Here is an 18,520-nt window from a genome sequence, read left to right on the forward strand (position 1 = left end):
TCATTTCATTTGTGTATTTTATTTATATCTTTTTTTATCTCTATGTTTTTTCGATATACGTTTTTTCAAAGAATTCTAAATGATCTTGTGGCCAAGCTGTGTTTTTCTGTTAAGGCTTAACTTATACATGTTTTGGAGTTAATTCTCTCCTGGATTTGTGCCTTACTCATTCTTCCATGGGAATTTGTACTAGGTAGTGTAAAGATTAAAATTTAGGGGAGACTGAGGCAGGTAGAAATTAGTTTCTCTCTGCAAGGAGTATTATATTTTTAAAGGTTTATTAAAGGTTAAAGATTAAAGAAAATACAGGATAAGAAACATGTGGTGCTTAGGCCACAGAGGCCTAGACAAGACCTCACCTACATTGTGGAAAGAGCCACGACTGCTCCAAAAGGGAAGGCCAAGAGAGAAAAAGAGAGCTCAAAAGCCTTTGCAATCAGCTTAAGTACCTTCTCGATCTCGCCCACCTCAGAATTCTGTGAGATTACAAAGCATTTTGGGGAAGTGGAGCAAGGACTTGTGGGGATTGAAGTCCAGAGTTCAAATCTCAATTTTACAGTAGTCAAACTTTGTTCACCCTGATGGGACTATCATGGACTTATATGGATTTGGCCTGTCTTATCTAGTGTCCTGCCACCGTTTTCCTGGTTTTGTGTCTTGTGACTTTCAAGGACAAGATGCCTTTGGTGAGTGAGTTGCAAATTTTTAGCAGACTCAATATGGTCGAAAGACACAATCTGATCACTGCCCTCCTGAACTTTCCAGGTTCCAGAGCCTGGTTTGGGTCTTGGAAATATAGTTACAAGTATACAGAATGGAGCTCGAGAGAAACGTGTACTCACCTCAGCCCCTCTCAGCTAGCTTGGTCTACAGGTTTCCAGGGACAGTGCTTCCCACTTACATTTGTTCTTTACCTTGGGGACTGAATTTGCCATTCCAATCTGTGTCTGAGGGATAGAGCTGAAGCCCTGTTATGCATGAGGACCTGAGTAAATGATTGATTCTGTCTCCTAAATTAAACTGACAAAGCTGTAATCTTGTTCTGATTTGGGTATCTAGCTCTGAGAACTCCTTTGTTGTTTAAGCAACTATGTCACAGTCCTGCTCTTTGCCTTGAGGTGTGAGTCTAATGTACTTTAAATGTTTTATGGAAGAGGTGATACTGGCCTATTTTGTTCCTCTGTTCAGTCTTTGCTTTTCTGGCCCATCCTCCATGACCTAGGATTTTTCCTTCTTTGAATCTTTGATGGAATAGTTGGTAAGGGGTTTGGCTGTATTGCTTCCTCTTACTCTGCCAGGTTGACTGACCTCCCATATATGTCCTGTGTTTTGTTCAGGTAGCTAGTCAAGTTTCTTTTGATTTTGTTTTGTTTTGTCAAGTATAAGCAAATAAAAATATTTAATTTAACTTTAATTTACTCTCATTTTGCTTGAATGAAGAACAGTAAGATCTTTTGCATTTTCTCTTTTGCATTCAATTTTTCAAAAAACCTCTTAAACTCTTAGGTATTGTCTAGATGCATAACAGCAATTATTTTTAATTTGTGCTTATTGTTTGGTCTGGATTAGAGAAGAGTGTGTGTGACACTATATGCCATTTATGAAGATATATTTTCAAACACATATTATTCCAGCAAAACCTCACCATAAAATATTCAAAAGTAGAAAATAAACTAATCTATTTTCTAGATAATTTTTTTTAATTGAAATGACCAAAGGAATTATTTTACTGCTCATTTGTTGAAATATCATTTCTGAAAGCTTTGTATTTAATTGCTTTTGGAATTATTCATGGCAAGAAACCCTTTTAGCAATAGTAAAATCAAAGCAAAGCAATCAATTGGTGTCTGACCCTGTTCTACATTTTGCTGTCACATTTCTAACTCTAAGGATAGAAAAATTAGTGAAAGAGAGCAATAATAATACTAATTATCTTTAATTTATTATTAATATTTTTGTGTATTTACCTTTAGCTATAATTTCTTAATGTGGATTTGCATTTTATTTCAGTCATGAGTATGAGAAATTCTTTTTACTCTTATTGCAGAATTTAATATATGTTATATACTATATAACTTTTTTAATTATCAGTACAGGGAGATTTAGGTATTGTAGTGGTTTGTAATATAGTTTGACTTGGAAAACATTTCCTAGACCCAAGATGATGGTGACTCTGAGGCTTTATAGATACTTCATTAATTCATCTTCGGTCAATCAAGGACAAATACTTGTGCAGTCCCAAACTGTGCCCATGATTGTGGTGAAAGATATGAGACACATTCCTTGACAGACCAGATTGAGACCTGATCACCTTTGTTTCTAGTGGCATTTAGTTCTAGTTCTCATTAGCAATATATGATGCAGCAATTGTATGGAATTCCAAGGGACTTTATTTTTCTTCCATTTAGTCTTCTACACTCACCACTGGCTCTACCACTTAGTTGGAGTATTGGATATGGGGTCCAATGTGTGATTCTGGACAAATCACTTACCTATGTTAAACCTTACTGTTCTCATCTGTAAAACTGGGATACTTAATACATAATACACAGGGGTATTAGGAGAATCAGTTGAGGTAACACTTTTATAGTGCTTTGCAAACCTTAAAGTCCTAGATAAATCTTATCTATTATATTATTACTATTGCTACCCAAGTATGGTAGTCAAACTCCATCCTCAATCCAGTTTTATCCTTCTGGAAATATCAGAACATGGTTGGTCCCCTGCAAGCTAAGTTGTTACCTCTGTTTTTCCAGTCTATGTGTGCTGCTAATATCCTGCTGGGTAAAATAGTGCTAGCCAAGTAATCCTTCCTTAGTAAGATCTGATAGTTCCTCCGACAAATCTGAGAAATCAACCTATATTTGAATTTGGTCCGACCATTTACTTTGTGCATCCTCACCTGTATGTCAAAAATAAAAGTAGGAAGTTCTAATTGCTAAGACTATAGACCCTTGAATTAAATATTGGTACAAGAGCAATTGACTTGCTGGTATAAACTTCATGTCTAAGTATTCATGAAATTGGACATTTGAGGAGGCCACTATTCTATGTAAAGTTATACCCAAGCATTTTAGGAGGCCACTATTCTATGTAAAGTTATACCCAACATCTTTATATTTTCCTTATTTTACTCTAGGACGCCTTATGAACTTTGTTACAATTATAACAGAACTATAGTCACTATCGGGAGGATATCCAAAAATCTTAACCAGAAATCCCAACCAATAACTTATCCAAATTAGCCCATTTTGACCCTGGTATACAAATTATTTGAAAAACTGGTAAAGTATACTTTTTATAGGGAGAGAAATGGAGTTTCAGAAACATATCATTGAGTAGTATGGAATCTGCATAAACTTTCCTTCCTATCCCCCCAAGAAGTGAGGCTGTCTATTATAATCTCTTCTAAAACTGAAAAACCTCTAGTTTTCTATTACCACAAATCTTCATATTCCTACTTTAATTGCTTCTCTGAGAAACTATGAATAGCAAAAGACTGTTCTTGGTGCTCATTCAAAGTCAGGAAAGCCTCCTCAAGGGTCTTTTTGCCTTAGCCCCCATTCTGATTTGTCATGATATGCAAAATCATTTCATCATAAAGACCTTTAATTTGGCATTTGGAATTTCTTTTTCAAGTTGAGCCCATGCTTTGACCACCCTAATATGCTCACCACAGGGTTGTGGGGAAATAGAGGTTATAGTCATTCGATCATTTTAAAGTCCTATATATAAAGTCCTATATAAAGTTGCTATACCTAGAAGGAATTGAGTATCTAGTTGTACAAACAGTAGATCAGATAGATCTTCTCTCAATTATATATTCATATCATATATGCCAGGATAACATCATATACACTATTTCTTAATCCAAAGTATTTTTAATCATCAGCAGACCATCTACTATTGATCTTCCTATGTTTACAACCACCAATAAACATTAATACATTGTATTAGACAACACACCAATAACAATAACCATAAACCAATAACAATACACACTGCACACTGTAGAGTCCTGTGTGTGTGTGTGTGTGTGTGTGTGTGTGTGTGTGTGTGTAATACACCTTGGTGGTACTTCCAGTTCTAATTCTATGATTACTAAAGAAACCTGAACTGAGGCCAAACAGGATTCTTCAAGATCTACTGAGGATTTTCATGGCCACAAAGTCACTGTGACCTCAGGCCCTATTTTGGTAAATGTGAAATGTGTGTTTGGGCTCAGGGCTCAGCCAAGACACTTGAAGACTTTTCTCTATGTTCCCTAATCACCAAGAGCTATTGGCTGCCATATCTTTCAATTTCAGTGCTAACTTATATCTCAAGATCATGATGGTTTTGTCATTGTAGACCCTATCATCAAAATATGCCTGTACCTCTCATTATTAGCTAAAGTTCCTGGTAGAATATGTAAACATGGATTTCTTTCTAACCCTCTTCATTATCAGCTTTTCCTAGCTTTAGGTAATTACTTCTTCAGAAAAAGACAAGGTAGTGTTACTTTAGTTCAGATAGAACTTTATTGCCCTCTGCTGGTCCCCAAGAATCATTCAGGCTTGAAGCATCCCAAGATTGGACTGAATCTTCATAAGTTGGCTTGGTCCTTCTCATAGCATACAGGGTTTGGGAGATGATGAGTTTGACATGTTGCCATGATATTCAAGTAGAGATGTCTATGTCAAGTCAAGTCAACAAGTGCTTACTTTAGGCATTGTGCTAAGCATTAGGGATACAAAGTAAACAGTCTCTGCCCTCAAGAAGCTTATAATCTAATGGGCAAATAATATATACAAGATATATAGGTGAATGAGATGTAATATCAGAGGGAAGGCACCAGAATTGAGAGTTTAAGAGAGGACTAGAAAAGATCTCTTGCTGAAGGGGCTATTTGTATTTTCTTAAAGGAAACCAAAAGGCAGAAATGAGCAGGGGGAACATTCCAGACATTTGGGACAGCCAGTTAAAAGGCATAGGTTTGGGAAGTGAACTGTCATGTGTGGAGAATAGCAAAAAGGCCATTGACTTTTGAAGTAAAAGAGGGCAAATTAAGTGTAAAAAGGCTGGAAAAGCATAAAGGGGCCAAGTTGTGAAGGGCTTTAAAAGCCAGCAGAGAATTTTACATGTGATTCTGGAGGTTATAGTAATTCACTGGAGCTTGTTGAATAGAGGACACAATATAGTTAGAACTACACTTTAGGAAGATCTTTTGACAGCTTAATGGAAAGTAGCCTGGAGTGGGAAAGGCTTGAGAAAAGGAAACTCAACAGAAAGGCTATTTCAATAAGTGTAATGTTATGAGAGAAGATATTGTATATAAGAATGTTATGAAGGCAAAGTCAACAGTCCTTGGCATCAAATTGGATATGCAGGTTGAATGCAAATAAAGAATTGAGGTTAAATTAAACAGCTAGATTGTGATTCTCAGTGCCTGGGAGGATAGTGATGGCCTTGCCAGTAATAGGGAAGATTGAACTTTTTACAGAAGTAAAAATGGAAGCAGCTAGAATAGGCTGCTAAGAGTCTAAAGAAAGAAGGAAGAGGGCCAGTGAAAGATTTTTGGAGAACACTTAAAATGAGGGCATAAGAGGAAGAAGAGCAAGGAAAGGAAAACATGTAAGAAAGTAATGAAATATTTATCATAGTACTTATGGGGAGACGACTTTCTTTTCACTTTAAGAAATGAAAAGAATTCTTGGGGACACAACAGTTGTGTTAAACTGTAGTAAATTTTTTAAAACCACACTAAGAATATTGTCACTTAAAAAAGAAAAATAACAGAGTGGGAAAAATAAAATACTTTCAGTGAATTTGAATGTTATAATCTTTAATATAAGGAGGTATTGAAAAAACATCAGCAAATCTTGTTAAAAATGGATAAATGGTCAAAAGATATGAACGAGAAACAAATTGTTAATAACTTGGGGGGAAATTGCATACCCTACTAAAAAGATATGAATTAAAACAACTTTAAAATATCATCTCACATCCATCAAACTGGCAAAAATAATTAAAAGTAACAAAACTGCAGGAAGGGTTGTGGCAAAACAGGTATATCGAATTATTGATGTGGAAATTGCAAACTTGTACAATCTTTCTGGACAGCATTATGGTAGTACACAGTAAAAATTACAAAACTAAAATTGTTTGACTCAGTAATTCCTTTTTTAGTAACCATACCTATTGTTAAAAAAAAAATTTGTTCAAAGATGTTCATGTTCATGTTAATATAATAAATAAAAAAATCAAACAAGTGACCTAAATGTGCAGTTAGAGGAATGGGAAAATTGTGTAGTGGTATAATGAAATAACATAGAGAAATTAAGATGGACAAAGTATCAAGATTATGAAAAAAATCTTGAAATAATGCAAAGCAATAATCATGATCAGAAGAATGTAGATTATACTATAATCATTTGACTAGATTTTTCTGAATGTACATGAAAATAGTGTGGTTGTTCTTAAAGGATTATGGTAATGAGGAATCAGATCTGCCACCCTCTTCCTTTTGTTTCCCTTCTCCCTTCCACTTCAGTTAGTCTCTTCATTTGGTGACAAACTGGAATTCAATTCTGAGTAAGTTTCCTGATATATCTAATAGATAACTCATTCTTTAAATGGTTGGAACAAGAGGTTTATTTAAGGAAAGGGAAGGAAAAGGAAATTGGATAGGAGAGAGGGTTTAGGGTTTCCCTGATCTTAAATAATCCTAAATTGAGAGTAGTATAGTAGAATCTTGAATGAGGGATGTGGCTAACAGGGTTGAGGATCTCTGAGTCACTTCCTGAAACAATAGAGAGAAAATCAGTAAGGAAAGGATCTTCTCAGTCCCTACTCCTTCATGTGTCAGGGAAAAGAGAAATCTCCCAACAGTTTGGATGTCTGGAATGCTCCTTGATGGACAGCTTCTGCAAACCTTCATCCGTTGCCTCTGTTTGCAGGTTTTCTTCTATTTACTTATCCACAATAGACAGCAAACCCTAATGAGAGCTTAGAGGCAGGAACTAAAAAATGTTATGCTGAAAATTAGTTATTTTATGTGTATTCACTCAGTATAGCTACTTTCAATTGATACACATTTTAAAAAATATATTTTTGTTAAGTGTTTTCTAATTAAATTTTTAAAAATTAAAAACTATTCAGTTCTAAGACAGAAGCAAGATTTTTTAAATAGACATTATTTATTCATCCTCCATTTTGTGATCTACTCATATTATTTCTCTGTCCCATTGACAAATTATCATATTTTATTCCTTTGTATTCCCTGTCTCCCATGCTTACTATTCAAGTATCTGAGGCCATATTTGAACCCAGGATGTCTCATCTCTAGGCCTGGTTTTTTAAGTATCAAGCCACCTACCTGCCCCTGTATATATTTGGATTTTTTCACTCCAAATTCTACAAAACCAAATAAAGCAAGAATGTCCATATACCAAGAAAAAGAGGATTATACATAAATAAAATCACATATATAATGTTTCACTTATTTTTTTTCATGTCTACATAATAAATCATATCCACAAATGTCTTAGCCCCTCTCTGCTTTACTCACATCACAAAAGGTATCATCTTAGAGATCAACATGTTCATAAGAATTAAGTCTTTAATGTTTTTACTTTTCATTTCACTCTTTGGAGGTAAATTCACAATTTATTCTTCCTGTATTCTGTTATATATTTGTATATATATTATATGTACATATATATATATATATTTATGTGCATCTTTCTCCAATAAGAATGTACATTCATTGTGATTAGGGATTGTATCCTTGTTTGTATTTATATCCCATGCCTGTCAGGTAGTTGGTACTTGTTAAATAATCATCAATTGATTAGTTGAAATATAACAGTGACCTTAAAAATCACCAGAAGGATGTGTAGGCCAAGATTTTAGAGTAGCAGGAAGAAGTTCAACAAGCTGCCCTTCTCTCTCTTCCACCAGATTTTCCAAACGTGTCTAGAAAATGGACCAGACCCAATCATGACTAAAAGATAATAATTTAAAAAGCTGCTGTGAGCCAGTTTTTCTACCCAGGTTGTAATAAGGAGACAGAGAATTGTGTGTCCATTAGGGCATAGTGTCTGGCCATGAGTGTGCCATAGGCATGAGAATTCCAGAGCAGAGAAAGACCAGGTTCTAGACAAGATGAGGTTCTAGGGAGGCTAAATTTATAGGTTAGAAGAATAGGTGCTAACTATCAGCTTTGTTACTCACTACTCAGTTATCAGTCACAGATTGAGGGCTCCTAGGAGTGATAGACTAGAATCAGCTTTGCATCTAGGTCTTGGGCTGTGTCCTTAACAGAAAACTAGTTCAATAAACAAGAAGCAGCTGAATGCCTCCCTAGAGGTAAAAAAAGGATCTTAATTCCTTCTAGCCCAGTTTGAAACCCAGAGAAATAATGAGAGTAGGAATATCAGACAAAAGAGAAGTGAGCAGTACTGTCATATTCAACAGGCAAGCTTTTCCAGATGCCTAATAGTGGCAGTTTCCAGAAGCAGTCTTCCAGAACTTGAGAGGAGGTAGGCCCATAGGCTTTTTACTCAGACCCAAACACAGAGCAGGACCTTTCAGAACTCAGACTGGGAGGATGGATGAGAATTTGCTTTGGATCAGATTATTTTTGGGACCATTGCAAATTTGTAGATTTTTGTTTAAGCCATTCACGAGAATAACAAATACAACACTCAGTGTCCCAAGAAAACAGCAGCAGAACCAGCCCATATATTCCTTATAGAAGTATGCAAAGCCTGACTTTAACATAAAGTCTGAGGTCAGGAAATAAGGCTGGAAGAATGGGCCAAAAGAACCTAAACCCTACCAAAAAAAGTTATTATGATGACAGAAATGCTTATAAAAATACAAACCCCGAAGAAGAGAATGTCTCCAACATCTACAAGCAAAGCCTCAAAGGGGCACAAATTCAACTTAAATTCCTGAAAGAGATGAAGCCAAAGTTTTTTGTTTTTTTTTTAAGATTTAAAATGTTTTTATAAATTAAATGAGAGCACTAGAGGAAAAAAATTGGAAATTGGAAAAAATAAGAACTATGGAAGAAAAAATTGGAAAGAGAATTAATAATTGTCATAATTATTGCAAATTTTACAAAACTTATAAAATTTCACCTAAGCAACAACTTACTGAAAACTGGAATGGAACAAAAAGAAGCTCATGACTCCATAAAATAATAAAACAAAGTCAAAAGACTGAAAAAAAAAAGAAAGTTTAAGGTGTCTCATAGCAAAAACAACTGGCCTTGAAAGCAAATCAAGAGGGAATAATTTTAAGAATCATTGGATTACCTGAAAGCCATGACTAAAAAAAAAAAAAGAAAAGAAAAGAAAAGAAATCTAGCCATCATGTTTCAAAAAATCAAAAAGAGAAAACTTCCCATATCTCATAGAATCAAAGCTCAAATAGCAAGAATCTCCTGGTCACCTCCTGAAAGAACCCCCAAGATGAAATGTTCCAGGAACATACATAGTCAAAATCCAAAGCTTCTTGGACAAAGACAAAATACTACAAGCAGCCAGAAAGAAAGAATTCAATCCTAAGGAGCCACAGTCAGGATTACACAAAATGTAGCAGTCTCCACTATAAAGGAGCAAAGTGCTTGGAATATCATATTCCAGAAGGCATTGGATATAGGCTTACAGACAAGAATAATTTACCTATTAAAACTGAATATAATTCTACAGGGAAAAAATGAATCTTTACGAAATGGAGGACTTCCAAGAATTCCTGATGAAAAGACTAGAGCTGAGTAAAAATTTGGAGGAGCAAAAACAGGAGTTAAGAGAAACAGAAAAAGGTAAATGTAAATAAACTATCATAAGAATTTAAACAAGCTATACTATGAACATTCTGATATGAAGAGATTATATATGTGTCCCCTCAGAATCCTATGATTTTCAAGGGTCATAGAGAGTCTTAATTATTATTGATAGAATTTATTTCCAAATGTCTTAGTTCTTTCCCTCATCTCCATCACCCGAGAGACTGATATATATATATATATATATATATATATATATATATATATATATATATATATATATATATATATATATATATATATAATATGTATTATAACTTTTATACTTCCATTTTTCAGTTCATTTTCTGGAGGTGACATTCACAAGTTATTCTTCAAGTATTAAATGTAACCGTATATGTTGTCTTGATTCTACTCATTTAGCTGTTCACCACCCCATAGTTCCTTCCAAGTCTTTTAAAAAATTAACCTGTGCATCATTTCCTATGTAACAGTAGTATTCCATCACAATATATACCACAATTGTTTAGCCATTCCCCAATTGATGGGCATTCCCTCAATCTCCAGATCCTTGCTACCACAAAGAGAGCTACTATAAATATTTTGGAACACATAGGTTCCCCTCCCCCTTCCCTGATCTCCCTGGGAAACAGACTCAGCATTATAACTATTGCTGGGTCTAAGAGTATACACAGTTTTATAACTCTCTGGATGTAATTCCAAATTGCTTTCCAAATTGGTTGGATCAGTTTACAATTCCTCTGATGGTGTATTAGTATCCTTGTTTTTCTACATCCCCTCCAACATTTGTTACTTTGCCCCTTTGTTACTTCAACCAATTTGATGGGTGCGAGATGATAATCTCAATTGTTTTGGTTTGCATTTCTCTAATCATTCTTGACATAAATCTTGTTTGGTCACATTATGTAATCTTTGTGATCTATTGTAGTCTCCTAGCAAGCATTTTATTTAAGATTTTTGCATCCATATTCATTAATGAAATTGGTCTATAATTTTCGTTAGCAAGTCTTCAAAAGAAAGATAAAGAAAAGAAGAAAAGACATATTAATGTATTTAGTAATTTTTCTATAACTTCTCCTTGTATGAAAGAAACATATTTAGGTAGAACAAGTAAACATTTTAACTGAGTCTGAAAATGTATGCATTATTCTGCATGTGTATGCCACTATCTGCTAAGAGAGAAGGAGATGTTCTTTATTATTCTTCTAAAGTCAAGATTTGTGACTATATTGATCAGTGTTCTGATGTCTTTAAATGCTGTTTTCCATTTTGTTATTGATGACATTGTGTATGACCTCCTGGTTCTACTTCCTTCTGCATCAGTAAATATGACCATTTTTTCCTAAATTTTTCATAATTCCTTTTTTTTAATATTAAGGGAATAATACTTTGTTGCATTCATCCTCCACAGTTTGTTCAGTTCTTCCTCCAGTCATTGGTTGCTTACTTTACTTTTAGTTCTTAACTACTATAAAGAATATTCTCTAAATACATTCATATCTGTTAAACTTTTCTATCTTTCTTTGTCCCCACCACTACCCTATATCTAGAATTTGTATCACTGGATCAAGGTGCATTTATAGTTTGTAACTTTTGCATTACAATTGGAGTATAATTCCTAATTGTTTTCCAGAATGGTTGAACTATTTATAGCTCCACCAACAATGCATGAGTGCACTCATCTTTCTACAGCTCTACCAACATTTGTTATTTTCATCTTTTGTCATCTTTGCCAATCTGTTGGGTGTGAGATAAAACTTTGGAGTTGTTTTAATTTGTGTTTCTCTTAGTGATTTGGAGCATTATTTCATATCATTTCTATATTTTCATATATGTAAATAATAATTTATACTTTTGAGAAGTCTATTCATGTTTTTTCACTCCTTGCCTTTTGGGTGAATTTCTCTTCACTATTTCCAATTTTTCTTAATCAGCAGCTTCATTTCTTATTCTAACTGCATTAATTTTGTTCATGCATAAGCCTACAAAGTTTTTCTTTTTATCATTTTTTTGTTTGTTTGCTAAAGTTTTTCTATACTAAAAATTTTTCAGCAATCAGACCTTTCCTAGTAATCCAAATGTCAGGGGAAAGCAGAGTAAAAACAACCACAATATAAGGTCTACATGAAAAAGCATTCAAATTAATCTCATATGGCCTTTTGTCCCTCCACTGCTCATACTAGGGCCGGTTATTCTTTATAGTCCTGAGCTTTAGTAACCTGAAGAATTGTCCTAGTACGTCGGGGCATTTTCTTTTTACATAAAAATTTTCATATGCCGAAAGTATGACTTAGATTGAGCTGACCTCTTTAAACCAACTGCTTAAGGGAAGAATGGGAAGTAGATAAAAATGCATAACCCACAGGGTTGTTGCCATGGGGCTGCTTCTTTTCTTTGTACCCCTATTACTAAGCATAGTGCCTGGCACCTCACTATCTTTCCTATGGAGTTTAATTGATATAAAGCACTTATCATTTCAAGCAAGAACTGGAAAAATGCCTTAACCAACTTAACTTGATCATCTTGCTAAGAAGAGAAACATGGCGGCCCAAAGTGACACCAGTCTGGAATATAGACTCATTTACATAATCTCATGCAAGAGAAAATGATGAAAGATTATGAGCAATATCACCTCAGAGTAGATCAGATGTGATCATTTTGAGGATGAAAGCACTAGTATCTTTAGCCTAGACTGTCATTATAATCTCCTGGTTAGTCTCTGTTGCCTTGCCCCAGGACTACTGACATGATTTTTCTAAATATAGATCTGACCAGGACACTTTCCTTTTTTACTCAATAAAATCTATTAATCTGTTAGATAAAATTTAAACTCTTCTATCTTCTATTTAAAATCTTTTACAGTCTTTCCACATCGTACCTTTCAAGAATTATTATACATTACTCCATTTTACTCACTCTATGATCCAGCCAAACTGCTCTTCTGATTCTTCAGTATGACCCTCCATTTTTCCACTGTGAACCTCTAATACCTGGAATGTACACCTTTTTTTAACCTTGGCCCCTCTGAATCACTCTTAACTTCCTTTGAGGCTCTGTCAGGTCAAGTGCTTATATGCCATCTTCTGCATGATTCCATACTTACTGTTGTACCTTCACTCCCCCAGTTATTTTTTTTTATATGTACATATGTATATGTTGTTTCTTCTTCCTAAAACAAACTCCTTGAAGACAAACGGGTTTGTTTTTGACATTGCCAAGCATACCAGAAACCTCATAAACTGCCTGTTGCTTGACATTTGAGCTACTACTCAATGATGGACAGGATTTGAACAAGCAGAGATGATGGAGAATATGTTCTCAGTGTCATGAAGGTGCAGAGGATGCATTTGAGAATGGCTTTTTTTTGTGGTTGTTTTATATTGTTTTCACTCTGTTTTCTTTATCCTTCATCATTTAACAAGCTTTCCATTTTTCTCTTAATTCACATTTTTCTTTTCTTACTGCATTACTCTAGTAATAATTACCAGTGGGATTTATAGATCGCTTTAAGGTTTATAGAGTCTTTTATGTATTCTATTTTGTTTGATCCTCATAGTATAACTCTCTAAAATAGGTGCTGTTGTTATCCCCAATTTGCACAGGAAGAACTGAGGCTGAGAGAGGTAAAATGATTTGTCGAAATCATTTAAGGTTTGAACTCCGTTATTCCTGATTCCAGTGGTGCCCTCTATACACCATCCCACCTGGCTGCCTCAGTATACTAGTCATCTATATATTATGCCTTCATTATCTGGGTGTCTTACCCCACAAATATACTCTTAAATTCCTTGAAAGCAAGGTTTATCCTAACCTTTGTTTTTTTCTCAGTACCTATTTTGCACAGGTTAGATACTAATAAAATTTATTGAATTTGAAACCAAATCCCAAGTACTTGCACAAATGCAAAATACACTCCAAAATGAAACTTCTAATATAAGTGGGGAGATGAATATGAGTTTAAATGCATCCAGTTATGACAAAAACAAAACAGGAAATGAAATGAAATTTAAAAGATCCATTCAGAAGCTTGGCTTAGAACAGGAAACCAAAGTGCAAAGCAGTTCAGCTTCTGCTAAGAGTTACACAAGAAGAATATTACATATTAATAAAACGACTCCTTTTAATAAGAGACTTGTTTCTTGGAGTTTGCAGTCAAAGACAACAGTATCTTAGCATGTTGAACCAAAGCAAAATGATAAAAGAGCAATAGGAATTATACTTCTGATTAATTTTTTTACTCTGGTCCTTTGAAATGAACAAACTGAAGGAATTTTTTTTCACTCTAGTAATACATAGTTGCCCTTGGCATGAAGCAAAGTTTGCATCATGCCATAATGCATTTAAAGTATAACAGTCCCTGAGCTATACCTACCCTCTATGCTTATCAGTTCACATAGGTTTTTCCAGCTCTTTCTGAAATCATCCTGTTCATTATTTTTTGCGCACAGTAGTATTCCATCACCATCATATACCATAGTTTGTTAACTATTCCCCAATTGTTGGACATTACCTTAGTTTCCAATTCTTTGCCACCACAAAAAGAAAAGCTATAACTATTTTTGTACAAGTAGGGTCCCCCACCCCCTTAATATCTCTTTGGGATATAGATCTAGTAGTAGTAGTATCTAGTAGTAGATTTAGTAGTAGATCTTATAGGATCAAAGGGTATGCAGTTTTAAATAAAGCCTTTTGGGGCATAGTTCCACATAGTCCTACAGAATGGTTGAATTTGTTCACAATTCTACCAACAATATATTAGTGTCCCAATTTTGCCACATCTCTTCCAAAATATATCATTTTCCTTTACTGTCATATTGGCCAATCCACTAGGTGTGAGGTGGTACCTCAGATTTGTTTTAATTTGTATTTCTCTAATCAAAAATGATTTAGAATGTTTTTTTATATGATTACTGATAGCTGATTTCTTCATTTGAATACTATTTATTCATATCCTTTAACCATTTTTCAATTGGGGAATGACTTTCATTCTTATAAATTTGACTTGGTTTTCTATATATTTGAGAAATGAGACCTTTATCAGAGAAATTTGTTATATTTTCCCCCTAGTTTGTTGTTTCCCTTCTAATCTTGGTTACATCTTGGTACATGGTTGTATAAAACATTTTAAATTTAATATAGTCAAAATTATTCACTTCATGTCATGTAATGTTCTCTATCTTGTTCGATCTCCATAGATCTGATAGGTAAACTATTCTATGTTCCCCTAATTTACTCATGATATCATACTTCATGTTTAAATCATATACCCATTTTGACCTTATCTTGGTATGGGATGTGAGATATTGGTCTATTCAGTAGTCTATTTTTTAAACAATTTTTATTGATTTCTTTTGTTTTTGAATCCTTTAAGAACAGTGTATTTGTAAAGGAATAGTGGTAAATAGCCCTGGGGGGATAGCTTGTGACCAGATATAATGGACTTTAAATGTTCAGAATATTAAATACTGCTTTACTTTGCTTTCTTGCCCCCATATCCACCTAGCCTTTGAAGGTAGGACCTCTGAATCCCAGCCTGTTATCCTCTCAACAACTTATATTCCAGAAAGAATTCTAGTTCTATTTGATCCAGAGCTTCAAAAAGTTTGTACTTGTTCTTTCAAACTCAAGGTGACCCATGTTCCTGCACTATCAAAATCTTTTTACTGTTTCCAGAATGTGCCCATTTGTTCTCCAGGGCCAGAGAGTACTTTATAAGTTTTCCTGAGACATTTCTTATTTAACCCCAAATTCTAGTAACACCATCCTTTGGTGAGAACCCTCCATCAAAATTGAGCTGCCCCATCCTAACCTGAAAGATCTGACCCAGTGGTTTTTGTTGGGATTAGTACCCTTGCATAATCTTTTGTACAATTCTCAGAAACCAAGCAGACTGGTAGAAGAAGCATCATTCCTTAGTCCAGGGATGCCCTTCAGATGAACTTCAAGCATAGTCAGCCTATGAACTTATATCCTAGCATCTCCTGAACTTTCTAGGGATGAACCTGGTTGCTCCCTAGACCTAACCTATTTCTATCCCCATATTTGTTTCACTTAAAAGGTCCCTTCACTGTGCTCCGTTACTTTCCCTGGACACATTCCAGCTTGTCAATGTCCCTCTTAAAATGTGTCACCCAGAAGTGAAAATCACATTTTAGTTGTGGTCTGACAAGTGAAGCACAGGGATTGCAGCCACTTTATATGGTGAAGTCAAGTTCTGCTTTCAGTCAGTCAGGCCCCTAGTATTTTCATATGAACTGTTCATCTTGTTTCTACCATCTTGTGCTTGAAGTTAACATTTTAAACCTAAATTTGGGAATTTACATTATCAAGGGCCTTTTAGATTCTGATTATCATCTAGCATATTAGGTATTCCTAGCTTTATATCGTTCTCAAATTTGAAAGACATACTATCTAAATCATCAATTAGAACTGTGATCAGAATAGTACTGAGCACCAAAGCCTTACAGCACTAGAGACCTTCTACAGGGTAGACAACAATTTCTTAAATAATTGGACTCTGTCATTAAGCCAGATATGAATGTAAAGTGCCTACATTTCTTCAGACTTGTCCACAAGGGTGTCATAAGAGACATTTTTCAAAATACACAGCCTCGTCTTGCTGAAATGCAGATAGGGGCATCTGTGGCATTCAATTTAACTCAGACTGTTACCAATCCAGTAAGAATATCAAAATCAGAAATGAGCTTGGTCTGGCATGACTTATTTTTAGTGAATTCTAGACTCCTTGTGATTTTCACTTATTTTCCTGTATACTCACAAGCCATCTGTTCAAGATTTCTTGAATTTAGCCCGAGTTTTACTAAACCTGCTTGTCTATAGCTGGTGTAATCTACTTTCTTTCCCCTTTAAAAAGAGTTTATGAAAATTTGCCCATCAGTCTTATAGCTTACTTTTCTCATTCTTAACTGTACTTCACAAATTATCACAAGTGGTTCCCATATAATATCTTTAGGTGTTTAGAGCATCCTGCAGTTTAATTTGCCCACATCAAGAGCTTTGAACTTATTCATAGTTGTTATGTTTTCTTTCCCTGCTTCCTCATCAGTCTTTGGCTCCAGTTTCTTCTCTTTTCTTTTTTTTAAACTTTTACTTTCTGTCTTAGTAACAACTCTAAGATAAAGGGGCCATCACCCAGAAAAGGACCAATAAATAAGTACTGCCAATTGATGACTTCTCCCTATCTAAAAGGGAGGGAGGGAGAGAGGAGAGAGAGAGAGAGAGAGAGAGAGAGAGAGAGAGAGAGAGAGAGAGAGAGAGAGAGAGAGAGAGAGAGAGAGAGAGAGACAGAGACAGAGAGACAGACAGAGAGAGACAGAGGGAGACAGAGAGAGAGAGAGAGAGAGATTGTGTGTGTCTGTGTTTTATTGGCCCTATGACCTTGAATAAGTTACTTAACTATTTGTTGTTTTAGATCATTCCCAAGAATTATGGAAAGAGTCCTGCATTGTGTAGTTAGGACTATTTCTTCACTGCCATTTATATCTGTGCCTTTCTACTTACTCCACTTCAAAAACATACTTCCTTTCTTAATTCTCCTTTCTTGACTACATCATACTCATCTTTCAAGTCCAGCTCAGTTTAGACTCTACAATGAGACCTTGACTGATTACTTTAGGCTTGTATTGGTGAACCCATGGCATGCATGCTCTGGCATGCCAGAAGGGCCTGCTCCGTTCCCCATCTCTATAGTGCCCAAGGACATTTTTCACATGTCCTGCCTCTCTGCCTAGCCACCCAATGCTAGCACTTCCTTTCTACCCTGATTGGGGTAATGGAGGTGGCTCATAGACAGCTTGAGGGTACAGTTTGGGCATGCATTCTCTAATAGGTTTGCCAACACTACTCTAGTACATATTAATCTCTTTTTCCCCCCTGAATTTTAATGTATTTGTATTCAGTACAATATAGCTTGACACTTAGTTTTAATTGTTTTATCAATTAATATTATATCCTCATTTAGATTATAAACTCCTTTAAGGGCAAGGATCATATTTTATACCACTTTATAATCTTTATACTGAAGGATTCATAGAGATGCCCAAAGAACACTTGCTGATTGGTTGAATAGAGGAGTTCTTGATTGATAAAATAATTGTTCAAATCTTGAAGCTGTTTGAAATAAGCAATTTTGTAATGTACACGCCTTTTTAAAAATGGAATCCATAACTATCTCCAGACACCAAAACACAAAATAAAACCTTCTAATGATGACTGGTCTTTTAAGATTTTTAAGTCATTTTAAAAATCAATAAAAGATGAAAGCTGGTAAGAGATATGATTGAAATCCATAGAAGTATGAAGGGTATGGATAGGATAAACACAGAATCATAAATTTTCTCACTTGAAAAGAACATTACATATCTTTAAGTCTAATCCTTTTCACTTTGAGATAGTGAAACAACCCAGAAAAGTTGAATGACATGTCCAAAATTACTCAAATAGTCTATGTCAAAATTTAAGTCTTCTAATCCAATGCTCTTCACATCCTGATTAATGTTCAACAAATCTTAAAATATAAGACTAGAGGAAGAAGTAACTTGGGTGAAAATAGACTTAAAAATAATTTACAGATTGATAATGAAAAAAGAAGTCAAGAATTTGGAGTTATATTCCTAATCTTTTGTTTCAGATATCTAAGACAACAACAGTACCTTACTGAAAATCTCTTGGTGCTAACTGCAAAGAATATTAGCCTAGGTGGTC

General features: G+C 34.8%; 1 protein-coding gene across 1 annotated transcript in view; it reads left to right on the plus strand.

Moving 5' to 3' along the window:
- ERP44 (endoplasmic reticulum protein 44) overlaps positions 1–18,520 on the plus strand; it is a 122,577-nt gene that overhangs the window by 71,924 nt on the left and 32,133 nt on the right. The window lies entirely within an intron of this gene.

This window comes from Monodelphis domestica, chromosome 7 (genome assembly GCF_027887165.1).
Source record: "Monodelphis domestica isolate mMonDom1 chromosome 7, mMonDom1.pri, whole genome shotgun sequence".
NCBI lineage: Eukaryota > Metazoa > Chordata > Mammalia > Didelphimorphia > Didelphidae > Monodelphis > Monodelphis domestica.